The 23355-nt window shown below is 40.2% G+C and overlaps 1 protein-coding gene across 1 annotated transcript in view; it reads right to left on the minus strand.

Moving 5' to 3' along the window:
- MAPK15 (mitogen-activated protein kinase 15) overlaps positions 1 to 22307 on the minus strand; it is a 1649688-nt gene extending 1627381 nt beyond the window's left edge. The window contains exon 1 of the mRNA XM_044067386.1: positions 22073 to 22307. The gene's annotated coding sequence lies outside the window, so the exon portion shown is untranslated. The remainder of the gene's footprint in view (positions 1 to 22072) is intronic.
- Between the last annotated feature and the right edge of the window lie 1048 nt (positions 22308 to 23355).

Genomic DNA, 23355 nt, shown 5'->3' on the forward strand with positions numbered 1-23355 from the left:
ATTGTCCTTGTAACCATTTAACATTAGAAGTCTTCATCACTGTTGATGAAGCCCCTTGAATGTGGACTAGCAGCTGTCCCTGGCCTACACCCACACTGCTACAGCTAGACTCGGTGATTCAATGCTGATGAAGTTGGTGGAGGTGGTGGCATGGGGTGGTCATGTAAAATAACGGCTATGCATTGCAGCATATAAAGATGGGTTTTACCCCAAAACTGAAGTTAACTTTAAGAGAGGGTAGGTCTTTCGTGTAAATATGGGACTCATCCCAGAGCAGGCAGTGATACCTCCATGATGACCAGAGTGAAGCCAATTAAATTCAGAGCACAAAATGGTTATTGCTGCTAGAGAATGAGAAATTCCTGAGAGAGAGGGTTAGAAGGATTCTTCTAGGACTGAAAGGGAACGCTGTTAACTGGAATGTATTTCTACAAGTTGTGTTACGGAATTCTTATCCTCTTTGTCTGGGAAGCTGTTCCCCTGTGCAAGAAAAGTGAATTATCTTTGTGATAAATTCTGTAGAAAAGCAGAGGTACAAAAACAAACTACTTTTGGAAAAGCAATATGAATCAAAACTGTATTAGAAAGCAATAACCTGAACTGTGAAGGTTTCTGTATTTGATACTTGAACTGTTTGCTTCCTGGAAGAACTGTTCAACAAGATATGTTTAGCCTAATTTATACTGTTCCTTAAACTGAAGAGACACATATTTTTATGCTATCCCATAAAGAAACATGAGTTTTTAAAATCTATAAAGCTGGCTTTCAGACTGCTTTTCTATGGCATGCTGACTAACGTTACTATATATTAAACACACATACACATGCACACACACAAATATCACATATGGATGCAGTCCATTTTATGAAATATGTTCATTTGATCAAGAACATGAATTGCAGGTTCTGTTTCGCAAATATTCTTTTTATAGAACTTCCATTTTGTTAAATGTCTGTTGTGGGAAAGAGGTAAATGAGTTTGTATTTGGGGGTGGAAGCATATGTGAATGTTTAAAAGTTAGGGTTAAGGTAAGGACTAGGTAAGGGGCTAAATTTAGTGTGAGTAAAAGTGTTTGCAGGTAAGGGTTAAAGTGAACAGCAAGGTAAAGGGACAGAGTTAATGTTGAGAGAGCGAAAAAATGAGCAAGTGAGTGAGCGTACGTGTGTTTGTATGTAGTGTGTGTCCAAGCTGTATTGTTTAGTGGTACTCTTATGTAAAGGGTTTTCTAAGGTAAGGTATAGGGTTAGAGTTAGAATACATTACTAAGGGGATACGGGGGGGGTCCTGGCTTGCCGACCCCCCCGGCGCCACCTTAGTAATGTATGTCAACGGTAGACCTGCCCCGACCCCTACACCTTAACTTAGAAAAACCCTTTCTGTGACACTACCGCTATTTGGACAAAGTCTGGCTGTAGTGATTGGGTTTTTGTTTACAGATCACAAAAGCAAATTGTTTTCTTGCTGTGGTCTTCTGTACGTTTGATAACTTGTTCTAAATGTTTTTGTCGATCTTAGGTGTTTTGAGTTTTTGACACTGAACAATCACACTATAATCATATGATATACTTTATATATAGATAGACAAACATACATACATACACACACACACACACACACACACACACACACACACACACACACACACACACACACACACAAACATGCTCGCACGCACACATGTGCATATGCAACTACTGTCAATTTGAAATATCACCAGCGGAAATCCCTGCCAAAACCTATGCAAACAGCGAAGACATGCATACCTCCTTCTTTATTTTCTTAGGATCCTGATGTGACTAGCTCATGTCTATCTGGGAAGACACAAGTAAAATATTTGGTCTATCCAGAAAAACTTGATAACAGTCATACATCTGCCCTCCCAGATAAAGCTGCATTAGTCACATTTGTGTTATGGCAAAACACAGAATCCCACCAAGCAAGTAATACTCTGCTTGGTCTATTCACAGACCAGAATAGTTATGTTGTCTCTTGTGTGGTTCACAAGAACTGAATAATGTAGCCTATCCCCTCAGTCCTCCACTGTCTTGACAACAGCATACGGCACATTTGAGTGGCCTGGAGCAAGTGATATACAGAGATCACAAAAAAGATATAAACAATGCTACTTACAACCTTATACTGCAAAGGTTACGTGATGCAGGCACGGGTACCTATGAGTTGATCGACAACTGAAAACATCGAAAGTGACTTCACCGACATTTCAAATACCCGACATCGCAAAACACGGACGTTTACCAGGTAACGGATGTAAATCCGCTACTCATGCCTACCATGGTTGCATGACACTGCCACACTTAACAAACCATGGTAGGCATGAGTAGCGAAATTACATCCGTTACCTGGTAAACGTGTTTTTATGATGTCGGGTATTTGAATTGTCGGTGAAGTCACTTTCGATGTTTTCAGTTGTCGATCAACTCATAGGTACCCTGCAGGCACACACATTAATGAAGTAATGTTCTGCATTATCAGTCTCAAGAATAAAAGCCTGAAACTTTAGTAACCTTGTAGGTTTCCTGGAAAAGCTAACTCAGACTCTGCCATAAACTGCTGTTAAAGGAAAGGTTAGTTTGCTTTACTTATATTGCTTTCTTGTCACTTGTACTGCTTCAATGCATTCTATTTTGTAAGGTGTGGTGTATTTTCATTAGTGTGTTTAACGGTACTCTACTTTCAATTGCATACTTTAAGTAGGAGAGAAAACAAAGCTGTGTCTATTGCGAGTCACACAGACAACAAAATATAGTGGCATATTTTTAGTTATAAACATTATTTACTTACAATCTATCCAGTCATTGTCAGTAAAACATTACAAAGCTCATTCAATTCCTGCCTTCCCTTAAACCTCACTCCTTCTCCAAAACATTACTGTGCATGTATTGTTCCCACAATTCCCATTTTTCTATGTAATTTGCACCTTCCCATTTCTAAAGATCATACTTTCAAGTGTTTTATATAGCTGTTACTATATTCACTTCTTGTAGTACGGTTGGTTTAGACTTTGCTTTCCATTTTCTAGTACTTGCTTTTTTGCAGCCACCAGAATTAAACTCAGCAAGGCCTTACTATGTCTAAGCAATACGTCAAAATCATATGTCAAAAAAATAATTTTTTGTTACACCAATCTGCTCGCCCAGTATTCTGTTAGAGTAGCCTGCAAGGAATTTGTAAAGTGTGCCAACTCATTGCACTACCAAAAATATGTTTCCAATTACTTCTTTCTTTCTCATTACTCCTCCTATATTTGCACTCTACCCTGTGATGACCATGCCCTGGCCCAGCAATCAAGGAGCCTCAATCCTCACCACTAACCCCAGGGAGGTCATCTCATGGAAGAGGAAAGGATAACAAATACACACAGTAAAGTAAAATTTCCCTTAAGTACACACAAAGATCACAGTCAGTCTGGGTCTGGTTGCTGCCTTGCTCTCCAGATCCCCAATAAGACTCTCCCACTGGCACAGCTATAGCGTCCAGATCTCAGCCTAGCTGGCAAGCTAACCTCCAGGACCTTCTCTGTCCCACCAGTGCTTCGTGTCCCTGCCCAGGTAGCTGACACACTAAACACACTTTGAGATAAGTATTTATACAACTTCACAGACACTCCTTGGAAAGGCTGACACAGATTCTCCAGCTGTGCCCCTTTACCCAGACTATACGGTACTAATTCCTGCCACCACCAGCTAATATTTATCAGCTACCCAAAGGCCCTTGAAAGGTGTCCAATTATTACTGTGCAATATTATTATCTAATTGGTAATGTGACTATTCAGTCTAAGGCTTATTAGAGTGGCTTATTACAATAAACTCTATAAATATGCAATGTACGCTAGAGCCTACTTACCTCTAAACAAACCAGCCACAGGTAAAGGTTTTTAAAATATTTAATAATAAATAATTAAAACATAAGACAATACGACTACACCACAGAGATATCTAAGAGTTCAGAGATCACAAAAAAACTTAAAATAATACAGTAGGACAGATCTGATGTAAGAGAAAAACACTTAATCTAATTTTCTAATCTTTAGCTATTCTTAAGAGAAAACACAGTGCTACAATCTTACTTACATACATAAAGAGCATAAGCTGTGCTGGGGTTGATAATCCAAGACAAAATGCTTACAGTCTCTCTCTCAACAATAGTTTTTAAACTCACCAACAAACAGCTCTGCTAAGGCCCTCCCAGATTACATCATTTTGACACTTAGAGTTTCCCAGTATACACATTACATCATTTTGACACTTAGTCTGGAGTTCCCAGGCCAACAATCTGCATTATTTAGCAATCTAACACCTGCTCAGGAAACTACAACAATAAAAGACATTTCACATGTACACTTATTCCTTAAGTTAAGACAATAGAAAGAATGTGTTCAGCCAGTCGCTTCGGCACCACCATTTAGATAATTGCAACTTCAAGGAACATTTGAAATGCTTGGCTTGGTTTTCCTTACAGCAGATGGCAATGTTGCAACAATCTTGAAGTTCACATTTTACAGTATTTTCTTTCATTTAAGAACACAAGCCTGTATTTTACATTTTTATAAACAAATGATAGAATTATGTATCAAATTCTATTTGACTAGGCTGGCAGCATTTGCTCATCTTTCCCCAATCTTCACATACCCAATGAAAAATTCTTTGGAGTCTGACTGGGGTATGAAAGTATCTATGCAGAGACTTCTAAGCAAAGATCCTTAAACTTCTAAACTTTGTTGAATACTTGGGAGCCATGCATATATCTCTCGTAGTTTATTTGTGAACTGGTTAACTAACTTTTCTCAAGCCTTTCTAACCTCCTCTGATTGATTCCTACTGCTATTATGCAATATTTTATAAGCCCTGCTAATTATTCATTTTAACAGCATCTTCTGTTCTAGATTCTACTAAAAACTCTATCAGAGATGGTCTTTCACGTATGATCCAATATTCCTTTCTCTTTGCATGCACTCTGATATCGATCCTTGATTGGAAAGGCAATTTCTAACCCTCAGTCCAAATTAATTATCAGCCTCTTCCCATTCCCTTTCCCTCTCCAATTATTTACTCCCAGTACCTTGTCTCATTTGCAAGTTTTATCCAGTAAATTCCAGCCCCCTCTTGTCTATTCTCTGTACCCTTAATTGCAGACATCCTTATCAGCAGAATCTTCTTTCTCTATCCCAAAGTTGGCTTAAATCTTAGAATACTTTCTGCTACTTTATGAATACAATATTTTGTATGGTTATTGTTATTTTCCTTAAGGATCTGTATTCAACATACCAGTCTCTCCTGGATTCTTGAGTTCCCACCTCTTTCACCATCATCCCTTTCTGCTTTGAATTATAGCTTTCTGCTTGTACTATGTATAGCAGTCTTAACTATGTAGCTCTGAAATATTCCTTCAAATCAGATAATCCTAAACCAAAATGTTCTATTGGAAGAATCAGCTTATCCCAGTTGACTCTTGCTCTCCTCCCCTCCCACATAAAACCATGCAACTCTTTTTTATTTGTTATTCACAACTTCCCTCTAAGTCATCCTGGAAGTAGTGCTCTTGTTTTGCTTCTGGTGACAGAATGAGCACAGGAACAATATTTTCTGAAGACTGCTAATCACCAGAAAGCATAATAACTATTCATAGGTGCCACCTTGGAATCTATGCTTATATTTTGTTCCTAGTGAGAGAAGGAGCAGTGGTCATTGATTCCTGATGATCTCTGACTGGTCTTGTTGCTACTCAAGGCATCCACCAGGAAAAGGCTACAACAAGCCTACAGACTCCTGCAACATCTCAGACAAGACTGCTGATCAGCAAAGTGCCTGTGGCATGCTTTTCAATTTGGGATTAGTGCTACTGATTTGCTTCTAGTTAGAGTAGAAGCAAAGGATCACTGTATCCCAACAGTGTAAAGCTAGTAGTGGCCAATTAGATGAATCCCCACTATTCATCATTCTCGACAAAGCTAATTCTTTCTTTTTAGTAAGTACTGCTTGATTAGCTGCTGTCTAACTAACTTCAGAATATCTCCCTAAATCCTGCATCCATAAATAATTAGGGGTTACTTTAGTAGTTTCTCCTTATGTGTTTGGCAGCACCCTGTATAGACAGAGGCACCTTGAGTTGATACCTTTTCTGTAAAAGCACCCTTGAAATTTCACCAATACCTAGTTGCACACAGGGAAACTACTTTGCAGTGACAAACACTGCTCCCAGAGTTGTAAACCAGATACTCCTAAAGTTAATTTATATTCTCACCACAACCATCTAATCAATAAGAAAGGGCCTGATGCCATGGATATGAAGCTTTACCCTATCTCCATTACCACCTTGGTAGACATGGGCATCCAAAGACAATACAGAAATTGCCTCATATTTACAGACAAACCATGAACTCTCAAACAAACTGATAAGGCGTGTGAGAGATGTATTTAAACAATGTCGCTGAAGGCAAACCTCTAACATAAAAGCACTCCTAATGTCAATCAGGTTATTATTAGTACACATGCTACACCCATCACAGAGTACAAAGCAGACACACAGGTCCACATATGCTGAGGCACTTAAATGTTACCTTCCTAAACCCCAAAGACATCCTGGATTAAGTACACATAACAAATGCCCTCAGTAGCCCCGAATGCAGTCTTTCAAAAACAAGACATACTTCAACACATACAGCCACATCTGATGGTGCCTCTACTTCTAAGTCCATAGGGCAAGCCACCACAAAGTCCCACATTCTGGTCACGGAAGACTCCATTGTAAGACGCACTGATATCCCTCTCACCAGGCTGAGTATGCAGAAAATCTCAGTCAATTGTTTATCAGGGGCCAGGATCTGCAACATTATGCACGCACTCAGGTCACTGCACCACAAGTACCAGTACGACTCAGTCATAGTCCATGTGGGTGTAAATGACCTGAAATGTACCTCCCTAGAATATATGAAGAGAAAGACATTGTGAAGCTCTCAGAGTATGTATCCCAGGCTGGTATGAGTCTAGCACTAGGCAGCATTTTACCTTCTCCAAGAACAATTGATGCACAATACAAACACCCAAAAACTGACTTTATAATTGGTTTAGTTTCTGGTGTCATTCTAAGGGGTGCACTATTTGTCAGCAAGAAAGGAGATAGTCAATAGACCACGCTGCTTTGCCTGGGATGGTCTGCACCTCTCCTCTGTAGGCTTTCTAATATTAGATAAAACACTGTACTCCCCCATAGTGCCTTTTTTTAGGTAATGCCAAACTGAAAGTAATTCCAACAAACCAAGAAAATCTAAAGGTGTTATTGCTCAATGCTATGAGTCTAAACAAGAAAGTCCACTCCCTACAAGTTGTCATTGCCTTACAGAATGCTGATGCCTGTGCAATCACTGAGGCGAGCTTTAAAGCCATGGACAGCACACTGACAGGGCAAGGGTATAATGCCTTCCACACATTTAGACCAGCTACTACACAAACAGGAACTAAAGGCAGAGGTATCTTAATTACGTCAAAATTAAATATATGTTAAGGCTGGTCAAACAGGACAATGCACTTGAGCTTCTCCATGTTCAAATCACCATAGGCAAAATATCATACCACTTCCTTATAAGCTATAGGAATCCCTCTATGATGCAGAAAACCTATAACATGTATTTGAGGTTGTGAAGACTGGTAGAGAAGGGTGAATGCTGTCAGCCCAGCCAAACAGAAATGTGCAGATAATTCTGTCATTTGTAAATTTAAACATAAACTACAGGCGTGTTGTCTTAAATGTAAAGAAATGTTTCAACAATGTGGCAGCCCTCTGCTGTAAAGAAAACTAAGTCAAGCATTTCACATCTGTTCTTTGAAATTAAAATTATGTCTTGTATGTTCTTTGATCTCCAGAGCTCGGAGCCGCTTGGTCTGGGCTAGCACATTCTTTCTATTGTTTTAACTTAAGGAATAATTACTAGAGTGTACATGTGAAATGTCTTTTATTGTTGTAGCTTCCTGAGCAGGTGTTAGCTTGCTAAATAATGTAGCCTGTGTCAAAAATGATGTAATCTGGGAGGGCCCATCAGAAATGTTTGTTAGTGATTTTAAAAAGTATTGCTCAGAGACAGACTGTAAGCATGTTTGTCTGACTATCCAGCTCAGCACTGCCTTATACCCTATGTAAGCAAGTTACTTTAGAAGTATGTTTTCTTGTAGCAATAGCTAGGAATTAGAAAAGATTAGACTAAATGTTTTTCTGTTATGTCAGAACTGTACTACTGAATTATTTTAAGTTTCTGTGTGATTTCTGAACTCTTGAATGGCACTGTGGTGTAGTAGTATTGTCTTGTGTTTCTAGTATTTGTTATTAAATATTTTTAAACCCTTTTAACTGTGGCTGGTTTGTGTAGAGATAAGTTAAGCTCTAGAGTACACTGCATACTTATAGAGTTTATTGTACAAAGCCGCTCTAATAAGCCTTAAGACTGCTTAGTCACACTTACCAATTGGATAATACTATTGCACAGTAATAATTGGACACCCTTTTAAGGGCCTTTGGGTAGCTGATAATTATTAGCTGGTGGTGGCAGGAATTACTATTGTATAGTCTGGGCATTGGGGCACAGCTGGAGAATTTATGTCAGCCTTTCCCAGGAGTGTCTGTGAAGTTGTATAAATACTTATCTCAAAGTGTGTGTGTGTCAGCTACTTGGGCAGGGACACAAAACACTGGTTGGACAGAGAGGGTACTGGAAGTTACCTTGCCAGCTAGGCTGAGATCTGGACCTTATAGCTGTGCCAGTGGGGAGTCTTATTGGGGACCTAGAGAGCAATGGAGCAACCAGCCCCAGACTGACTGTGACACATTGCCAACATACTGGCTGACAGGTTCAGTGCAAACTTCTCCCCCCCCTCCCCCCCAAAAGGAGAGATATCTATTCCAGAGGATTGTAGCCCCCCAAACATCTCCAACGCCCAGGTGAGAACTGCCCTCACTAAGGCAAAAAACACAGCATCCATGGGACCGGATGGTGTCCCCGGCTGTGTGCTTCACAAACTCAACGAGGAATTAAACCCACAGTTAGGACAGCTGTTTAATCTTAGCCTCACCTCAGGATACGTACCCAAGGAGTGGCGCACCGCGACTGTGGTCCCACTTCATAAGGGCGGTGCTTCCACAGACCCTGGAAATTACCGCCCCATTAGCTTGACAAGCCTTATCTGCAAAGCCATGGAGAGGATCATAATGGAACTCATAAATAAAGACATAGGGAACTTGCAGACTTTGGATCCAACCCAGTTTGGCTTTGTCAAAGGCAGATCCTGCCTCTTAAACTTGGTTGACTTTTTCGAGACAGTCACCAAGGCCATTGATGAGGGAAAGGCAGTCCATACAGCCTACCTCGACCTGGCAAAGGCCTTCGACACAATACCCCACTCAGGTATCATCGAAAAACTCATCAGCTTGAATGTAAACCCATACATCACAAGATGGGTTGCAAACTGGCTAAGTGACAGAACCCACAGGGTCAGAGTTGCTGGAGCCATGTCAGACTCAAAGCCTGTCACAAGTGGTGTCCCACAGGGCTCAGTCCTGGGTCCACTCTTGTTCGGCATCTACTTTTCTGAAGTACAAGCAAACACAGGAGGGTTATGGCTGACAAAGTTTGCAGATGACTGCAAACTGGGCGCCATAGTCGAAAACACATCTGACACAGATATCCTCCAGAAGGGCCTCACAGAAACGGATAACTGGTGCCAGAGCCATGACCTGAAGTTAAACGCCAAAAAATGCATAGTCATACCCTTCGGGAAAAACAAGGTTACCCCTAGCTACCATATAGGTGGCAATCCACTGAGCACAGAAAATGTCATCAGGGATCTGGGGACCCAGGTTGACAGTAGCCTTTCGTTTGACACTCATGTTGCTAAAGTAGTTAGGAAAACCTTCTATATCACCCACCTGATCATGAAGGGATTCACATCTAGATCAAGGGAGGTCATCGTCCCCTGTACTCATCACTCATTAGACCTATGATTGAGTACAATGCCCCATTCGGAATGTATCTGACCAGACACCTGCTGCAGCTTGAAAGGCCCCAAAAGTTCCTCACCAAAAGGATAAAGGGTCTCATATGTCTTATGCTGCCCGACTGAAAGAACTCCAGCTCTATTCAGTCTCATACCGCTTGTTCAGAGGTGACCTGTGCCTGACATATAAGGCCATGTCAAACCCAGATTTGATGAATATGCTTCACCTCAAAAATCTAGATCCCTCAGAACCACAAGGGCGGAGACTTAAACCTTGACACGGTTATAAATAGAACGTGCTGGAGGGACAGATTCATCACCCAGAGACTCCCTATGCTGTGGAACAAAATCCCGGTACATGTGAGGCAGAGCACCTCGCTGGCCTTGTTCAAGAGGAATCTTGACCAATGGATGGGAGATCGCAGATATACCCCAGGGATTACTTCAGTGTCACTGCTTGACAGAGGCACAGCAAAATGATAGGCATAGTTTTTATTCAAACTAAAGGGGTGGCGAAAGCCACATAACTATGGGCTAGGCTTATAAATGCCCTTGGGCAGATAGCCTAGTATGAACCTATGAACCTATCTCTGTGTGCTCTTAAGGGAAACTGCACTTTACTGTGTGTATTTGTTATCCTTTCTCCTATATGAGACACCCTCTCTGTTGTCAGTGGTGGAGATTGAGGCTCCTTGAGTGCTGGGTCACGGCAAGGGCATCACAGAGGTTACTGGAAACACTCACCATTCAAACCAATACTATATTCATGGTCAGCTTTAATTATCCCACTATTAACTGTGAATCCTATACAACACCAAACGTGCAGACACAGAGGTTCCTGGATTTTGTAAATACAAACTTCCTTAACCAAACAGTCAATACATCAACCAGGGGCACAAGTACAAGAATATGGGGGAGCGCTGCACACCCCTTAGTAATGTCTTTGCTGGTAAATTCAAACCACAAAAATGGTCTCCTTTGAAGTAAAAATAAAACCCGGAACCCCAGCTAACCCTGGAATGTTCAGGAACTATTCTAAGGCTAACTTCCTATTATTAAGTGATAACAAAGCAAAATTTCAAGCCCCCATAAAGCCTGGGAACACTGCTGCCTATGCAGAACTGTTCACAGAAACCCTACACAAGCATGTTAATAGCTATACTGAGGTAGCTGTACCCAGCCGGAATAAGTCCAGAACTAATTCAAAAAACAAGCCACCTTGGTGGAATCACAACATTAATATGCCATATAACAAAATGAAGGAAAAGCTGTGGCAGAAATAAGGGGTGTAGCACCCAACAGGATAAAAGCACTCTCACCAAACTAAACAAGCAACCCAGAAGGCAAAGTTTAACAAAGCCAAATTTGAGGTCCAGAGGTCACTGTTCATGAAGCCACTCACAATGAGCCAGCACGTTTGGCTGACATCAAAGATTGAAACAGTACTAAATTTAATGAACTTTAATCGTACTTTGACTTAAGAATGGGGTCTATTCCTGTCACGGTATTAGAAACCCAAAAGATTTGGAGAAATTAAAAAAGAGTGAAGCCAGAAGATGTAGCAAACCTAATGGAAGACAAATTCAGCAATAATTTTACCCCTCTCTCTCCCTCAACCTCCCCTCAAGAAATGCCATTAAATATAGCTCCCCCTACTATCACTAGAGAACAGGTCCCCAATGTTCTCCCTAATGCCAAGAAAACTGCATTAATGGACCTAGAAAATATCTCAGGATACTTTCTAAATAGCATGAAACATGATCTATCAGGCCCTCTGGAACTGCTATTTAACCATAACCTCCAGAGGTTTCATGCCTCAAGAATGCAGAATAACAACAGTCACCCCTCTGCACAAAGGTGTGCCAGTTACAGACTCTGGAAACTACAGACCCATAAGTGTCACATGTAAAGCCATTGAAAGAATTATCATGAAAGTGATCAATAATGACATAGGAAACCTGCAGACACTGGAGTCAACCCAATTTGGTTTCAGTAAAGGCCAGGTCATGCCTATGCAAGCTGGGGGACTTCTTTGAGAAGGTCTCCAATGCAATGAATGAGGGCAAACAGTTCACACTGCCCACCTTTTTTTTAACAAGAAAAATCTTTATTAAAATGATCGGTTTTGACATGGGCGACTGTGATCAAATTAAAACAAACCATATTGACATAATCCCAGCTGCAAACATTTTACATCACAAATCATACTGGCATAATCCTAGTTGCAAACATTATACATCACTTATAATCTACCCAAGCACTGTCAGTCATTACATAGCTCACTCAAGTCCTGCCTTCTTTTAAACGTCATTCCCCCCCTGTATGTACTGTTCCCACAATTCCCATTGTTTCTATGTAATTTGCTCCTACCTTTTTTTTTTAAAGATCCCAATTCCAATTGTTTTATCTCTGTTACTATAGTACTACTTCTAGTACAGTTGGTTTAGACTTTGCTTTCCATTTTCTAGTAATTGCTTTTTTGGCGGCCACCATAATTAGACTCAACAAGGCTTTACTATGTCTAGGTAATTCTGACTCTGTATCATAGTTCAAAAAATCATTTCTCTAGTTACATCAAGTACTGCCGATAAAGTCATCTGCAGGGAATCTTTAAAGTCTGCCACTCTGAGAAAATATGTTCCCAATTACCCTTTCTTCCCCATCACATCTCCAACATTTGCTGTCTACCTGAGGAGAAAATTCTCTAGAGTCTACTTGGGATACAAAAATATCTATGTAAACATTTCCAAGCAAAAATCCTACATCTTCTAGATTTCGTTGCATGGTCACACTACCTACCTTAATCTGACCAAAGCATTTGACACAATACCCCACTGTAGCATAGCTAACAAACTCAAAAGAAGTTAGGTATACTTATGTCACCCATTGGATAGCCAGGTGGCTTACAGACAAGACCCAGGAAGTTAGGCTTGGGTAGTCCACCTCTAGAATACCCCACTAACATTCTTCAGGAAATGCTGACACAACTTGTGTCAGAACCATGGAGTAAAACTAAATAGGTTCATAGGTAGGTACTAGGCTATCTGCCCGAAGGCATTTATAAGCCTAGCCAGAATGTGTTGGCTTTCACCGCCCCCTTAAATTAGTTCCCTGTGCTTCTGTCCAGCAGAGGCACTGAAGTGATCCCCGGGGTAAACTTTCTGTTTCCCATCTACTTGTCAAAGTTTCTCTTGAAGACTGTTAGCGAGGAACTCTGCCTAATGTAGATTGGAATCTTGTTCCAAAGCATGGGAAGTCTCTGGGACAGGAGTCTATCCCTCCAGCATGCCCTATTTATTGTTGTGGTGAGGTTTAGATCCCTAGAGCGTGTGGCTCGAGGGGTATGGTTTTCTTTAGGTGGAGCATGCCCATCAATTCTGGGTGGGACATGGCCTTGTATGTCAGGCAGAGATCACCTCTGAGTAGGCGGTATGCAACCGAGTACAGCTGGAGTTTCTTCATAGGGCATCTGTTTGAGGCCAGTGATCCTCTTGGTGAGGTACGTCTGTGGTCTTTCCAGCTGTTGCAGGTGTCTTGTAAGGTACATCCCAAATGAGGCGTTGTACTCTATGATGGGTCTGATGAGTGATGAGCAGAGGGGCACAATGACCTCTTTTGATCTGGATGCGAACCCTTCTGTGATTAGGTAGGCCACATAGAAGGATTTTCTAACCACTTTGGCAATGTGATTATCAAAGGAGAGATTACTATCTACTTGGGTCCTCAGATCCCTTATTACGTCTTCTGTATTTAGGGAACTACCACCTACGTGGTAGTTTGTGGGTACTTTGTAAGGGGATGACTATGCACTTTTTGACATTTAGCTTGAGGTCATGATTTTGACACCAGTTATATGTCTCAGTGAATGCCAAAAAGTCCATAACAGCATTCTTCAGGAAGTCATCCACCCCTGCTAACTATCATACTGACATCACACCTCTAAGAGTCAACCCAGTAGTCAGAGACTTAGGGACATACATAGACAGTAATTTAACCTTTGACCACCATGTGTCTACAGTAGTAAGTAAATCATTTTATGTTGTGTAATTTATAAACAAAGGTATGGATGGCATCTAGGTCCAAGGATGTCATTATTCCAATATAATCGGGATTCATTAGGCCCATCATCGAGTACAATGCCCCTTTGTTAAGTATCTAACCAGACATATCCAACATCTGGAACATCCAAAGGGATTCCTCACTAAAAGAATACAGGGTGTAAGCAACATATCCTAAACAGGGCATAAGTAACATATCCTATGCAGACCACCTGAAAGCCCTATCCCTGTATTCTACCTCCTACAGAAGCTCTACTCGTGGCATACAAGGCATTGTTGGACTCCACCCTAATGGACCTCCTGCATAACCTCAAAACAAACAGCACCAGAATTACCTGTTCTAAAGACTTAAACCTTGCCTATGATATAAATAAGACCTGCTGGAAAGATAGGCATGTATCCCAGAGAGTACCCCTTCTCTGGGGTAAGCTCCATTGTGACGCAGAGTTCCTCCCTAACACAATTCAAGTGTAACTTGGACAACTGGATGGGGAACAGGAAACTCAACCCTGGTTTGGTAACTACATCTCTAATTTACACAGACAGCCTGTAGATGGTTCATTTCACAAGCCCATTTTTCCACTTATCCAGGGCACAAGAACTTGTCAAAGATTTGGGGTGCACATCTAGATTTAAAAAGGCTCTAGTGGACATTAGCCTAGTTTAAACCTAAGAACCTATAAAGGTGAACCAGAAATGTACTGAACATGCATCATTATCATATGAATATTACACAACATGGATTTACACTAAAAACTTAACATTAATATTGTCTACACAGACTGCAAGTGCTCCCTTAACCCCCACACATTTATACACATTAATTGCTTATACAAAGTGAATGGTGTGGTCCTTATAATATGGAAATAATAATGCTTTTTCTATTTTTTTTTTCTATTTATTTTGAGCAGGAAGGTTATTTGAAACACAATCACTCTTCAGCCATGGCCTTGTTACAGCAATAAACCAAAAAAGTACATTAAGGGATAAAAAAAAAAAAAAAAGTAAAAACAGGCAGCAAGCAATAATTAGTCAAACTGGTAAAAAAATATATACTATGTAGATATTACTAGACTAACAATCAGATCAGGAGCTATTATATGTAAATCTAATACTACAGCTGAAAGATATTGAAAGTAGCAAGTAGAATAGAAGCTCGTTATCAGCTCTATCAAACTGCTGCAGGTGTGTTTTCAGTGTGCGCATGCATGTCCATTACTACTGACTGATAAACAGAATATTGTAAGAAATAAGTGACTTGCATTCATTGTATACTTGTGCTTAACCTTTTAGGCATTCTTGCGAAAATCTATGCCACTTATTTATATCTGTCTGGTGATACACTTAACTTTTGGCCAAGTAATTATAAACAAAACAATATACACAACAAAAATACACAATAAATAATATAGTCAGTGTTTTGGATGCTAGGTAACGCCAAAATGAATTCAAAAGGCTCACGCATTCAGTAAAAACAGTGAAAACAAAGACACTAGTTCACTATCTGTTTAAACAGCTGCCATGTAGCATGTTTTATCCACCTTAATTACACACCTTAAATATGCATCTTAATTACACAAATACGAAATGAAGCCAGAGAGGGAGTGTTTACATTCTTAAGTATTTTCATTCTGCATGCATGCAAAACAAAAGAAAAACTACTATGAGTAATCATCTGGTTATAACTACACATCCAAATATCTCAAGGCAGGCACATTTCCAAGTTATATTAATTCATTTCAGCTACAAAATACAATTGGTAATGAAATTGCATACACAAAGCATGTATGTCTAAGTAAAAGAAAAGAAAATGCAAATATAAAGTAATATGAATGCAAATGTCAGAGCTAGCCCCTCAGCAGTGTAAAAACTAGCACTACATGATTTTATCATATTGACTAATAACACTACAAAGGGCATGAGTATTTGATGGTCATAAGTGGATTGAGAGACCAGCCTACTTTAACCTATGCCAATTGTGACCACCCACCACTGTACCAGTAATCAAGGAGCCTCAATCCTCACCACTAACAACAGTGGGAGATGTGCACTGGGAGGAAGAAAAGTACACACACAGTATTTCCAGAGGCAGCTCTCTGCATCAAGTGCAATTTCCCTTAAGAGCACACAAAGACCGCAATAAGTCCGGGGCTGGTTTCTCCCGATCCCCAGTAAGACTCCCCACTGGCACAGCTATAGAGTTGAGATATCAGCTGAGTGGCCAAGCCAAGACCACCAGCACCCTTTCTGTCCAACCAGTGCTTCATGTCCCTGCCCAAGTAGCTGACACACATACTCCGGAAGATTTGATTTATACACGAGCACACACACGCACACACACACACACACACACACACACACACACACACACAGACCTGGGAAAGGCTGTCATGGGTTTACTAGCTATACCCCCCTTTGCCCAGACTATAAAGGTGTGTAATATTAATATTAATACAAATGGTAGTTTGACCAAGAGCAAAACTATTAGGAGTGGCCCACAGTGTCACCAAATAAACATGAAAGTACTCTCAAAATTTCAATACGTCTCACCAAGATCAGCCACAATGAAAGGTTTAAATGTATTTAACAATAAATAATAAAAGAACAAAACAATACTAATCATAGTTGGTACAATAGTAATCAAGATAACTTTGCTGGAGATTGCCCGGACACAGATACCTGGTGTCAAAGCCATGGCCTGAAGCTCAATGCCAAAAAGTGTATTGTCATCCCCTTTGGTAAAAACTCTGTACCCATGAACTACCACATAGCTGGTAGTCTACTTAATGCCGAAAATATGATGAGACCTTGGGACACAGGTGGACAGTAGTCTCTCCTTTGATAATCACATCGCCACAGTGGTCAGGAAATCCTTCTATGTGGCTCATCTCATCACAAAAGGATTCTCATCCAGAAAAAAAGAGGTCATTGTTCCCCTCTACTCATCACTTATTAGACCCATTATAGAGTACAATGCCCCTTTTGGTATGTACCTCACAAGACATCTACAACAACTGGAAAGACCACAGAAATACCTCACAAAGAGGATTACTGGCCTCAAACAGATGCCCTACGCAGACCGTCTCAAAAAACTGCAGCTTTACCCCATCGCGTATTGCCTACTCAGGGGCGATCTCTATCTAACATACAAAGCTATGTCAAACCCAGAGCTGTTGGACATGCTCCACTTAAAGAAATCCCAGTCCCTCCGAGCTACACGCTCTAGGGACCTAAACCTTGTCACCACAATAAACAGAACATGCTGGAGGGATAGATTCCTGTCCCAAAGACTTCCCATACTCTGGAACAGACTACCTATCTATGTCAAACAGAGCTCCTCATTAGCACTCTTCAAGAAAAATCTTGATGATTGGATTGGAAATGGGAAATTCACCCCAGGGATCACTTCTGTGGCTCTACTCGACAGGGGCACAGGAAAATAATTTTCTTGGGTGGCGAAAGCCAGGGTACATTTTTTGGCTACGCTTATATAGGCCCTAGGGCCAATAGCCTAGTACCTACCTATGAACCTATGAACCTATATATATTCACAGTGACATCAGAGTTCAAAACCACAGGAAATATTTAAAACAATATTGCAGGACAGTCTCAAATAAAGAAAAACATCTAAACTAAGCTTTACTATATTCCTGGCTGCATCTAAGAGACTTATACTGTTCCCTAGAAACTTACTTCATTAGAGCAAGGCAGATGTGGTGAACAGATCTTCTACTTGTTGTCAGGACCAAGTCAAAATACAGATGGCTGTGTCTCTCTAAGGAACTTCTTAAATTTAATATCTCAAACATTGCTGCTCATATAGCTTACTGAATGACACAATTTCTTGTCATCTGACTCCATCCCAGGTGAAACCCCCACTGCTGGAAGCTAGGATTGTTTAGCATCTACCTGTGAAAATACATAGACCTCAGATCTTTGGCAGATGCTGGAAGTCATAAAACAATTACCTTCCTTCAAGTTTTCAAAACTAGCAATTAGTTCACCTTAAAGACCTTATGAATACATTATGAATGACCTTATGATACACCTTGTATAGTCATTCTGTCTCTAGCTGCCATAAAGTAATTTAATTTCGGCTATTTTTCTGAAATTTTCTGGACTGAAGTTAACCTCCTGTATTCCAATTTCTACTGTTAAAATATATACATTTAAACAGTTACAGTAGTGCATGTACATTTCTATTTCAGTAGGGCATGCTATGGTTACATTTTAAGCACAAGCACTTTATAAAATATCTTTTCAACACACGTCTGTACAAACCTAGCTTGATATATACATGACATACAGTTCTGATACATTTGTAACACAAGCATCTTATATGAATCGTGTTGATATAAACAAATGACATATAATTATTTACAAAATTCCAGATAGCTGGGCTTGCAGTATCTCTTTTTGTCACACCAAGAATCAGTGCTAATAGTGGGAGGCAGCTATGCACCCTTACTAACCATTGTGTGCCTGCCACAAAGCCTAGCAGCCCTGGGCCAGTAAGCTACTGCCTTTACGGTGGTAAATTTTGCAGACTAGGTTACCTTGGATAACTTTGTTAAGTGAAAGCTGGACATAAAATCAATAAACCTGCAAAAAAAAGCCCATAGATTGCTACATTGAGTATAAGTTCACTGATGGGCCACAGCTTGGAAATGGATGACATAATAGTATGAAGGAAATTGGATACCATGTGTGTCCAGGAGACAAATGTGGGAAGACAAGGCAGCAATGTCTGTAGTCTAAACTCCACAATTTATTACTCATGGAAGGACAGCCTAGAAATGGTGTGGGAACAGTGGTAAGACAGAATCTTCTGAAGACAGATTATGTGTGTGTGTGGGGGGGGGGGGGTCAGAATTAGTGACAGACTCACGGCAATCCGACTCCAGTGTAAAGACAGAGAAGTCTTCATGACCTCAGCCTAGGCTCCTTAGAAGGACTGTGATGGTAAGGAAAAGTTAGTATTCAGGCAGCAACTGCAGGGCCTTCTTGATAAAGTAGAAGAAAATGAGTTGGTCTTGATAATAAAGGGCCTGAATGCTCATATTGAGTCTGACACAGCAGGGTTTGAGGACTGCTTGGGTCCATGGTGCAACAGGAATAATGGCATTTCTAGACTTCTGTCTGGTAAGCAGTTTTATGGTGGCCAACACAGGGTTCTCCCAAGACTTTCATAAAAACACACAAAAGAGTGATCAGCATGCAATTCAAGTAGACATCACCTAATAAGAAAAGGGCACTGGAATCAGATCAGAAAGTGATCCCTGGTGAAGCAGTCAGACCCCATCATAAACCACTGATAACAACAATCTGCTGCAAGCAGAAGTCATTGAAAGCCCTGATATCAAAGGTGACTGGGCTGAAGACCTAGACGTTGGCTGGAGGGAAAGCTCAGCCCTTCAAGGAAAGACTCATAATTCCAGCACCTCAAAGGAGAGGAATAGGTGGAGATGAAGAAGAATGGTAACATCAAAAAACAGTATGTGTGATGATGAAAGGATACATGGTCAAGCAAGGTATGGCAATAAAAAAGATTAAGGGAACCTAGTTGTAGAATGTAGATATCTGGGAATTTATCAAAAGAAATAATGAGTGCAAGAAGAAGTGGGAGATAGAAAAAAATTGAACATTCTAAAAGAGGACACTGGATTGCTAATAAAGAGACTAAGAGAATGGTCACAATTGCAAAGACCAAAGCATCAAATAATAAGGAATGCCAGGGTAGATGGAGGGAGTACTAGAAGAGACTTCTAAATGAAAAACAAATAAACAGATGATGTACTGCCACATGTACAGCCTACAATGGAAGGACCCATACTAGAGTTATGACGTGCACTAAGGCAAATGACATAATTGAAAGCAAGATCATATGAAGTCAGGGTAGAAGTGATCAAGATAGTGAGAGTGCTAGGGAAAAATGACTCGAGGGTACTTACTGCAGTAAGGAGGGAGAAATGTATCCCGGATGACTACAGAATAAGTATTCAAATGCCAGTGCAGAAAAAAAGAAAGGGGATATGCAAAACTACATACAACACAGATATCAAACTCCTGTCACACTACATGAAAGTGCTAGAGAGGGTGACTGAAAAATGAATACACAGACAAGTAGAAAGGAAGATGGAAATCAGCAGTATGAATTCAAATCAGGATATGGCACAACAAACCCAATCAATGTTTGCACAGACCATGGAGAAGAAGCTGAAGATGAGGAGAGTCCAGCTGGACATTCCTAGATTTGGGACAGCATAATATCTCAAGAAAGATGATTTGGGCAGTCCTGCAATGCTTTGAAGTCTTGGAAACACTGGTAGAATCAGTGTGGACTACATAAAAAGACTCAGTGAGAGAAATATAAACATTGTTTGGACTCACAGAGGGGTTCCCAGTGGGAGTGGATATGCATCAGTAATCAGCTCTGAGTGCACGCTTATTCATACTGGTGATGGGCTAGAGAAGCAATGAAGCTGAATGGGACAGATCAACAAAACTGATAATGACTACAAGTAAACTCTGAACAGTAACTTGATTCTATTACAATAAACTGGAACGCTGAAAAAAGGTACATTGGATGAAACTGAATTTAAACAAGACAATGGTCATGACAGCAAATGGGGAAAAAAGTTGTTAAAATTGAGACATAAGGGAAAGCAGTAGAACAGGTTAGCATCTGGAAGGTGTGGGTGAGAAGAAGGAAAGTCTGAATGAACAGGTTAAAGTTACAACCAGAGGCAATGCAGCTAGCTGACACAAAATGTCAGGGATTATTGTGTGTGACAGAAAAATGCTAAAGAAGTTGAAAAGTAAGGTGAATAAAACAGTGGTGTGACCAGTGCTTCTGTACAGCATAGAAATATGGGAATTAAAGGCAGGCCAGCTGAGAAAGCTTGAGGTGATGGAGATGAAGTGCCTGAGACAGGTAGTAGGATGCACCCTATGAGACAGATAAAGAAATAAAGACACCACAGCTGAAGCCAAACTAGCCTCAGTGGCAGACAAGATGAAGGGGGATATATTATGAATGTTTGGTCATAACTGCATGAATGTAAAAGAAGGTCTGGTAAATCAGACTATATAGAAAAAAGGCAAGAGGAGATGATGATGATACAACAAAGGGATACATGGACTGCCTAAGAGAATACCTGCAAGAGTCAGGTATGACTTTTAAAAAGGCAGGAGAGTGACTGAACTGAGACAGGTGGCAACAGTTGTTGTTGCAACACCATATCGCCATACAAAAATAGGAAAAAGGGGGTTGATAATGATAATGAACCCTTTAACAAAACTGACCTACACTCAGTAAAGGTATAAACTAAATAACCCTTTGCAATATATCTTCTTATGGAGGGTGTCACCTAATAACCAAATAGGTCCCTTACCATTTTATTGTTTACTGGGTGTTGGATGATCCTGAATTACACATATCACTTCACCTCCCTTTCTCCTTTAAATAGGTGTCATATACCATAAGAACTAATTGCTACCTTCCTTTAATGTCTTAGATACTGCAGTACATAACAGTTATTTATTTTGCAGCACATCCCACAAATGATCCCGATTTTAGTTGAAGCTGTTACACTGTCCATTTTAAAATTCTGCTTCTGACACAGAGCAGCTGTGATTACAGTAAACAAGCAGTACCAGAAACGAAAATTACAGAGTTCCTATCCTTCAAAAAATGCAATCAAATACCACACATGAAAATTAAACTCTTCTTGTTTTTCAGAAAGTACTCGCTAATGCGCAGCTTTTACTATTCTAACATTCCAAATAAACTGTACATAAAAGCTGTCCACGATTTATTGTATTTATCCTGATTATTTTCGCTTTGTCCCGTTTGATTTTTTGTTTTAACAAGTAAAGAGCTTTGTCTCCTATACTTTTAACTCATGCAGCGCAGATCCACGCACAGTATGCATTGTCATAACGAAGTTGTTAATCATTCACTATAGCTCAAAGTTTGTGCAACTGTTAAGAGCAAAGTAAACTAACTAACCACAATTATATAGGTTGTTTTTCGTACTGCTTTCTTATTCGAGCGATGACGGCAGCTTACTGTTCTGCGAGACCATCCAAATCCAATCAGTACTTTTCTCAGCCCAGAATTACCGGCGTAAAGATCATCGCCATCAAAATCCACATTAACTTTTTTTTCTATAACTTGCTTTCAAACAAAGTGGTATTAACCTTACAATCCTATTGCCAAGAGTTCTGTTGCTTCTCTCGCACTGTCTGCCGGGATAGAAACGGCATTTCATTTCCTTGTTGTCCTCGGTTGCTTGGAAACTATTTTAACCGGAGAAACCAGAACTCCGGTCTGCTGTAGGACTTCTTGCGAGCTGTCATCTCCATAGTACTAGTACACATAAGGGTTTTTAGAATGATTCGTATTGCGTTTTGTAGTTATGCCTTATTAGTGTTGACCAGGCAGTAATGTCTTTGGACAGTCCTGACTCCTGACGTACATACATTGCTCGTATTGTTGGGGTTGTTATTTTGTTTTCTTAAATTGTGTGTGTATAATTCTGCTTCCTTGCCAGTAGCATAGCATGTAGCGTTCGTGTTCTTGCCATGTTATTTCTCGGTATTTTTATTTTTTCACACGGGTAAAACAATCCCACATTTAAGGAAAGTTAATTGTGCTAATAAATTTCATCTCTTTTAGCCTTTCAGTTTTCAGACAAATGCATCGTATTACATACGATACGCACGTTTAAACATCAATTGAGCGAGCCCTTTAGACTCCCAACTCTTTTGGAAACTTCCACCCAGAAAAAGTAAATTTCTAAATTTTTATTGTCAGGATAACAAAAAGTTGGACAGCATATTTTGCTTTTAATAACTCAGATGAATTGCAAATCTAATGGAAAGGGAGTGAGGTATTCTCCTTTGAAGTATATTTATTTATTTAAAAATGTGTTAGATACATTTTGTTAAAAATAGCCACCAAAGACAATCACAAGTCCTTTTTTAAGTTATGTTGTTAATGTCAGAAGCACAACACAGCAATTCACTGAGCTGAATATGAACAATGCTAGCCACACTGAGGCTGAAGATAGAGTGAACCTACTACCAATAAATTCAGTTCTAACTTTATCCCTCTCTGCCCCCCTCTGTCTGTCCAACAAGATATACCTGAAACTGGCTCACCTCCAGCTATCACACAAGACCAAGCCCTAAAAGCACTATCAAAAGCTAAATGTACTGCATCAATGGGTCTTGACAATATCCCTGGATGCATTTTAAATAGCATAAAGTACAATTTAGCTACCCCCTCAA

This window comes from Protopterus annectens, chromosome 3.part1, assembly GCF_019279795.1.
Source record: "Protopterus annectens isolate FY-2018-M chromosome 3.part1, PAN1.0, whole genome shotgun sequence".
NCBI classification, from domain to species: Eukaryota; Metazoa; Chordata; order Ceratodontiformes; family Protopteridae; genus Protopterus; species Protopterus annectens.